Below are 7928 nucleotides of genomic sequence, written 5' to 3'. Positions count from 1 at the left end.
CAATGGTCACATGAAGCTGGAAGCTATCGTTGGACAGTCCAGGTCTAGGTATACAGGGAACTGACTAGATCCTGCATAAAAAATGAGTTGCCATCTTAGATTTTTGATTGTCTTGTCTCCTCTTTGTCAGTGCATTGAATCATGCTTTGTTATTTCTAAAAACAAAACAAGTATCTGAATAGTTAAAAGTGAAAATGGTCATTCTATAAAGAAACAAAATGTATGTTTATTTTTATTTTAATGTATAATTTATAGTTTTGAATAAAGCATTTTTTCACTTAAAACACTGTGTACATATATCTAGATGGTGCTAAGAAGAGTAATAAAGGAAAATGAGTTCTGAGGGGTTTTTAGAAAAGTATTTAAGAAAAAGATATTGAATCTTTTTTTTTTAGTTAGTAACATTGGAAACTTAATGGTTTGAGATGGTAAAAGACCTTGCATTTGCACTTGACAAATTTTTTTGCAAATTTTGCATAAGAAGCAATTATAAAGCTTTAAGCAGCACTTAACTATCTTTTGACAAAGCTAAAACTCTTTGTAAAGATCTAACTTATCATTGTTACCACCCACATCCCATTTCTCTTTTTCATTTGTATTCTTGTCAAAGGTTGTTCTTTCTCTGTTGACACAACCTACTACATTTGCAGTTGGCAAGAACATTAGCGGAGTATTAACTAAAAAAGAATTATGCAAAAGATGACTACTAGGGGTACATGTGAATGATTTTTAGTTGATTTGTACTTACGAGAACTTAGTGGGAGTAAATGTCCCTACCATACTGATTATATGCCCTTCGTTGTGAATTTACCTGAATTTCTTTTCAATTTATGAAACTTTGAGATTTGAAACTCTTTAATACAGTTTCTTTGCATTTCTTAGCATGTAAAAGCCTTTTTAAAAACATTTTAAAAAGCAATATTAACACTACTAATAGAAGTCACAAAAATCTTTTTTAAAATGTACCTCTCTTTAAATGGTGTATTGTAACTGCTAATCAAACTTAGTGGGCACGAAAAACTTGAAATATGAGGTGACTAGAACCTCTGCTGCCCTCAAACTCACAACAAAATCTACACTACCAGGATTGCTTCTTGACCTTTCGGCTAAGATTAAGTGTATCTGTTTTTATCAGTTTAAAATCTACGCCAGCAGCTGGCAATCTGGTAACAAAGGTGACCAACTTTTTTACAATGAAAAGGAGGACAAAAATAAATTAAAAAAAATATCGTAAATAAAAGAAACATTTTATTCATTGCAACAATAATACAGTATAATATAATAAATGCATAATAAAAACATTTGTAATATTTTTTATTGTAATTATGCTTACATGCTGTAAAGCCAGTAGCCATAGCCACCATCACAGCCACCCAGCCCATGCAGGTTTGCATTTGATTCGGAGAGATGGTAATGAAACAATGGAGCCAAGAATTGGTAGGCCATTAGCTTTAATCCTAGCTTGCACCCAGTGGGCAAGTAAAAACACATACTGGGCTCCAAAACTCACTCATTCAGTGCTCACAAAGCTACTGATTTATCCAAATTTTCCTAGAATCAAAAGTTTGTACCTCACCAGTCTTATTCACCTCTGTTCCCCATCTCCTTCTCTCTGCACAAACTGGCTTCTCCTTCAGCACTACATCATCTTGGCTGCTTCTCCTCTCTTCCATGTGGACTTTTTCTGCTCTCTTCTCTAATGCTAATCTCAGGAATCAAGAGAGAGAAAGATCCCGGTCTGCCCAAATTTATAGTGTAGAAATCAATACCTTTAATCCAATATATAAGCAAGGAAGTCTCGGATACAAAGTCACTTAGAGTGGGAAAGAATTAGTTTTAAAACTAAGCCTTAGGCTATAAGAATCCTGCCTGCTTACAGCCTGGCCCCCCATATCCAATGCAAACTATAAGCGAGCAAACATATATATCATATTTACAAACTTATTTGACCAACATTCCACCCCTTTTGCTCGCTTCACAATCTAAAGCACAGGTATTCCTGCACAAGGAAATTAGGCACATTACACAAATTACAACATGACAAATCATACCATTTCAACAATTACAAAGGTACATTTCACCAGTCTCTGAGCACTTTGCCAAAAGTGCAAAATGTTCTCAGACTTCTTTCTAGCCATGGGAAAAGCTTCCCGGGGCAGGGGATGGCCTCCAGCTAGGCCACCCCTCATCCCCATCAGAGTTTTTCATATTGTCCAAAATCCATAAGTCCATCCAACAAAGGAGCCAGTGCCCACTCCAAACATAGTCCAGGAATTAGTCCAAGTACATGAAGCCTCAGCCACCCCCCTCATCCCTGCCATCCTGGCAGGTCTTACACTGTCCCAAGAAGAAGCACGTGGCAATGGCAGTCACTATTTCCATCTCTGCTCCAGAAAGCATGATGGCATTCACCCCATGTCCCAAAATCACAGACCTACCAGGGGCGTAGTAGATACCCCTTGCTGTTGGGCTCTCACCTTCTGGAGACTGCGGATCACAACTCCAGCCGGATTCTCCTCATCCTCCAAAGAGGAACTGAAAACACCAGCTCCCGCTGCTGGGATTGAACCCTGGGCCATCATCGCCTTCTGCTCCGTGACCTTGAAACCCCAGCTACAGCCTCAGCCTCAGCCCCAGTCTCCCACTGCTGCTGGCTCTCCACAATGTCCAGGGCAATCTGCAACTCACACACCTGTGAGTCCCTCTCAAGCAGCTGCTCCATTTCCAGGTGAATCTCGCAAACCTGGTCAGCCTCCTCCAGTGCTTGCTACAGCTCCGGGGTTGGCAACTCTTTCTCCCACAATTGCTCCAGCTCACTCCATAGCTCAGTTTGCTGGTCCCAGGCAGCCTCTTCCACAGCACTCTCAGTGTTCTCACACATGGTTGTAAAAGTCAGCCAGCCTATGGTCCCCAAAAGGACAGCCATGGGGAACCATAACAGCAGCCAGTCCTCTACTGTGCACCTCAAGGATAGTGGCTCCATACTGATCTCTGAATCCTGCCACAGACTATGCCAAATGTAAAGCCAGTAGCCACAGCCACCATCACAGCCACCGGCCCATGCAGGTTCGCATTTGATTTGGACAGACGGTAATAAAACAATGGAGCCAAGAACTGGTGGGCCATTAGCTTTAATCCTAGCTTGCACCTTGTGGGCAAGTAAAAACACACACTGGGCTCCATAACCCACTTATTCAGTGCTCACAAAGCTACTGACTTACCTGATTTTCCTAGAATCAAAGGTTTGTACCTCACCAGCCTTATTCATCTCTGTTCCTCATGTCCTTCTCTCTGCACAAACTCTGCACAAACTGGCTTCTCCTTCAGCAATCTGCCATCTTGGCTGCTTCTTTTCTCTTCCACATGTCCTTTTTCTGCTCTCCTCTCTAATGCTAATCTCAGGAACTGAGAGAGAGCAAGCTCCTGTTCTGCCCCAATTTATAGTGTAGAAATCAATACCTTTAATCCAATATGCATACAAAGAAGTCTCTGATACAAAGTCACTTAGGGTGGAAAAGGCTTAGTCTTAAAACTAAGCCTTGAAAATAACAGCTGATGCCAACCCAAGAAGACCTAGAAATAACACAACTGAAAATTGGAGGCAGACAACATCAAGCCTAGACTCAACTAGCTCTACAAACAACACATCCAAATGCACAGATATAATGAGAAGACAAAGAAGTGCAATCCAAATGAAGCCACAGAGAAATCTCCAGGAAATGAACTGAGTGATATGGAAATAACCAAACTTCCAATGCAGAGTTTAAAATAATGATAGTTAGAATGCTTGGGGATCTTAGAACAACAATGAATGGTCATTACAAACACCTAAATAAAGAAATAGCAAGTATAAAAAAGGACATTGAAATATTAAAAAAGAATCAGTCAGAGATGACAAATACAATATCAGAAATGAAGACCAGAATGGAAGAAATTAAAAACAGGATTGATGAAGCTGAAGATTGAATCAGCGAGTTAGAGGACAAGATAAATGAAGGCATTGAAGCAGAGCAAAAAAAAGAAAAGAGACGCAAAAGTCTGAGGAAACTCTAAGAGAGCTCTTTGACAACATGAAGAGAAATAACATTCGCATGATAGGGCTTCTTGAAGAAGAAGAGAAAGAATAAGAGATAGAAACTTTGCTCAATCAAATTATAGCTGAAAACTTCCCTAAATTGAGGCAGAAAAAAGTCTCACACATTCAAGAAGCACAGAAAACTTCATTAAAGAGAAACACAAAAAAATCTACACCAAGGCACACCATAATTAAAATACCAAAGCTAAGTGATAAAGAGGAAATATTAAAAGCTGCTAGAGAAAAAAACTCTATCACCTACAAAGGAGCCCCCATCAGGATGACATCTGACTTCTCAACAGAAACACTTGAGGCCAGAAGGGAATGGCAAGAAATATTCAAAGTAATGCAGAACAAGAACCTACAACCAAGTCTACTTTATCCAGCAAGGCTATTGTTTAAAATTGAAAGAGAAATAAAAAGCTTCCCAGACAAAAAAAAACTCAAGGAATTCACTACAACCAAACCAATGTTATAAGAAATGCTAACGGGCCTGTTATCAACAGATCAAAGGGGGAAAAGAATATAGCAAAAGAAGAATACAGCTTTAAAGAATAAAATGGCAATAAACAACTACATATTAATAATAACCTTAAATGTAAATGGATTAAATGATCCAATCTAAAGACATAGGGTAGCTGCATGGATAAGAAAACAGGACCAATACATATGCTGTCTACAAGAGACACACCTTAAAACAAAAGATGCACATAGACTGAAGCTAAAGGATGATAAAAATATTTCATGCAAATGGAAATGAAAAAGCTGGGGTAGCAATACTTATATCAGACAAAATGGACTTTAAACCAAAGCTATAGTAAGAGATAAAGAAGGAAAAGACATAATAATAAAGAGAGCAATCCAACAGGAAGATAACCATTATTAATACCTACGTATTAATGAAAACACCAGCTCCCGCTGCCGGGATTGAAACCTGGGCCACCACCACCTTCTGCTCTGTGACCTAATATTAGAGCACGTAAATATATAAAGCAGACTTTGATGGATATAAAGGGTGAGATAAATACTATAACAGTAGAGGATTTCAAAACCCCAATAACATTACTAGATAGATCCTCAAGAAATAAAATTAACAAAGAAACAGCAGACTTAAAGGACACACTAGATCCACTTAATTTAACAGATATCTTTAGAACTTTTCATCTAAAGCAGCAGAATATACATTCTTTAAAGTGCTCATAGTACATTCTCTAGGATAGTCTATATGTTAGGGCACAAAAGCAGTCTCAATAAACTTAAGAAGATTGAAATCATATCAAGCATTTTCGCTGATCACAATGGCAAGAAACTAGAAATTAACCACAACAGAAAAACTGAAAAATACTCAAACACTTGGAAACTAAATAGCATGTTATTAAATAACAAATGGGTTAACAATGAGATAAAAAAAAATTTTTTTAGAAATTAATGATAATGAGCATTTATCAACTCAAAATTTATGGAACACAGCAAAAGCAGTCCTGAGAGGGAAGTTCATAGCATTACAGGCATACCTTAAAAAGCTAGAAAAAGGCCCTGGCCAGTTGGCTCAGCAGTAGAGCGTCGGCCTGGCGTGCGGGGGACCCGGGTTCGATTCCCAGCCAGGGCACATAGGAGAAGCGCCCATTTGCTTCTCCACCCCCCCTCCTTCCTCTCTGTCTCTCTCTTCCCCTCCCGCAGCCAAGGCTCCATTGGAGCAAAGATGGTCCGGGCACTGGGGATGGCTCCTTGGCCTCTGCCCCAGGCACTAGAGTGGCTCTGGTCGCGGCAGAGCGACGCCCCGGAGGGGCAGAGCATTGCCCCCTGGTGGGCGTGCTGGGTGGATCCCGGTCGGGTGCATGCGGGAGTCTGTCTGACTGTCTCTCCCCGTTTCCAGCTTCAGAAAAATACAAAAAAAAAAAAAAAAGCTACAAAAAGCTCAAATAAACAACTTGACCCTTCATCTAAAAGAACTAGAAAAAGAACAGCAAGTAAAGCCCAGGAGTAGTAGAAGGAAGGAAATAATAAAGATCAGAGCAAAAATAAGTGACATAGAGGCTAAAAAAACAATACAGAGGATCAATGAAACCAGGAGCTGGTTCTTTGAAAACGTAAACAAGATTGATAAACCTTTAACTAGACTCACCAAGAAAAAAAGAGAGAGGACTCAAATAAATAAAATTAGAAATGAGAGTGGAGAAATAACAACTGACACAACAGAAATACAAAATATTGTAAGAAAATACTATGAAGAACTGTATGCCAAAAAGCTAGACAACCTAGATGAAATAGACAAATTCCTTGAAACATACAATCTTCTAAAAATCAATCTGAAAGAATCAGAAAAATCTAAACAGACCGATTATACCAAATGAGATCGAAACAGTTATCAAAAAACTCCCAACAGGCCCTGGCCGGTTGGCTCAGTGGTAGAGCATTGGCCTGGCGTGCAGAAGTCCCGGGTTCGATTCCTGGCCAGGGCACACAGGAGAAGCGCCATCTGCTTCTCCACCCCTCCCCCTCTCCTTCCTCTCTGTCTCTCTCTTCCCCTCCCGCAGCCGAGGCTCCATTGGAGCAAAAGATGGCCCGGGCGCTGGGGATGGCTCCTCGGCCTCTGCCCCAGGTGCTAGAGTGGCTCTGGTCACGGCAGAGTGACACCCCAGATGGGCAGAGCATTGCCCCCTGGTGGGCAGAGCGTTGCCCCCTGGTGGATGTGCTGGGTGGATCCCGGTCGGGCGCATGCGGGAGTCTGTCTGACTGTCTCTCCCCGTTTCTAGCTTCAGAAAAATACAAAAAAAAACAACAAACAAACAAACAAACAAAAAACCTCCCAACAAAGAAAAGTCCTGGGCCTGATAGTTTCACAGGTGAAATCTACCAAATGTTCAAAGACAACTAACTACAACCCTTCTCAAGCTATTTAAAAAAATTCAAGAGGAAGGAAGATTTCCAAGCTCCTTTTATGAGGTGAGCATAGTTCTGATTCCAAAACCAGGCAAAGACAACACAAAGAAAGAAAATTATAGGCCAATATCCCTGATGAACATAGATGCTAAAATCCTCAACAAAATATTAGCAAACCAGATCCAGCAATATATGAAAAAAATCATACACCATGATCAAGTGGGATTTATTCTGGGGAGGCAAGGCTGGTACTGTATTTGCAAATCAATCAATGTGATTCATCACATAAACAAAAGGAAGGAGAAAAACCACATGATAATTTTAATAGATGCAGCAAAAGCATTTGATAAAATCCAGCACCCGTTCATGATCAAAACTTTCAGCAAAGTGAGAATACAGGGAACATACCTCAACATGATAAAGGCCATCTATGACAAACCCAGGGCCAACATCATACTCAATGGGCAAAATTTAAAAGCAATCCCCTTAAGATCAGGAGCAAGGCAGGGGTGCCCCCTTTCACCACTCTTATTCAACACAGTGCTGGAAGTCCTAGCCACAGCAGTCAGACAAGAAGAAGAAATAAAAGGCATCCAAATTGAAAAAGAAGAAGTAAAATTATCATTATTTGCAGATGATATGATATTGTATATAGAAAACCTAAAGTCTCAGTCAAAAAACTACTGGACCTGATAAATGAATTCAGCAAAGTGGCAGGATATAAAATCAATACTCAGAAATCAGAGACATTTTTTTACACCAACAATGAACTGTCAGAAAGAGAAATTAAACAATCCCTTTCACTATTGCAAACAAAAAAAACATGTAACTTGGAGTAAATTTAACCAAAGAAATTAAAGACTTGTACTTGGAAAATTTTAAAACATTGATAAAAAAAATCAAGAAAGATTCAAAGGAGTGAAAGCATATACCATGCTCATGGTTAGGAAGAATAAACATCATTAAAATG

At 39.7% G+C, this 7928-nt stretch overlaps 1 pseudogene; it reads left to right on the top strand.

Moving 5' to 3' along the window:
* The first annotated feature begins 1086 nt into the window (after nucleotides 1-1086).
* On the top strand, nucleotides 1087-1188 carry LOC136390099 (U2 spliceosomal RNA; annotated as a pseudogene).
* Nucleotides 1189-7928: the final 6740 nt, after the last annotated feature.

This window comes from Saccopteryx leptura, chromosome 1 (assembly GCF_036850995.1).
Source record: "Saccopteryx leptura isolate mSacLep1 chromosome 1, mSacLep1_pri_phased_curated, whole genome shotgun sequence".
In the NCBI taxonomy this organism is placed as follows: domain Eukaryota; kingdom Metazoa; phylum Chordata; class Mammalia; order Chiroptera; family Emballonuridae; genus Saccopteryx; species Saccopteryx leptura.
The sequence above is the reverse complement of the archived record's forward strand: the minus strand, read 5'-3'. Positions and strand labels throughout refer to the sequence as shown.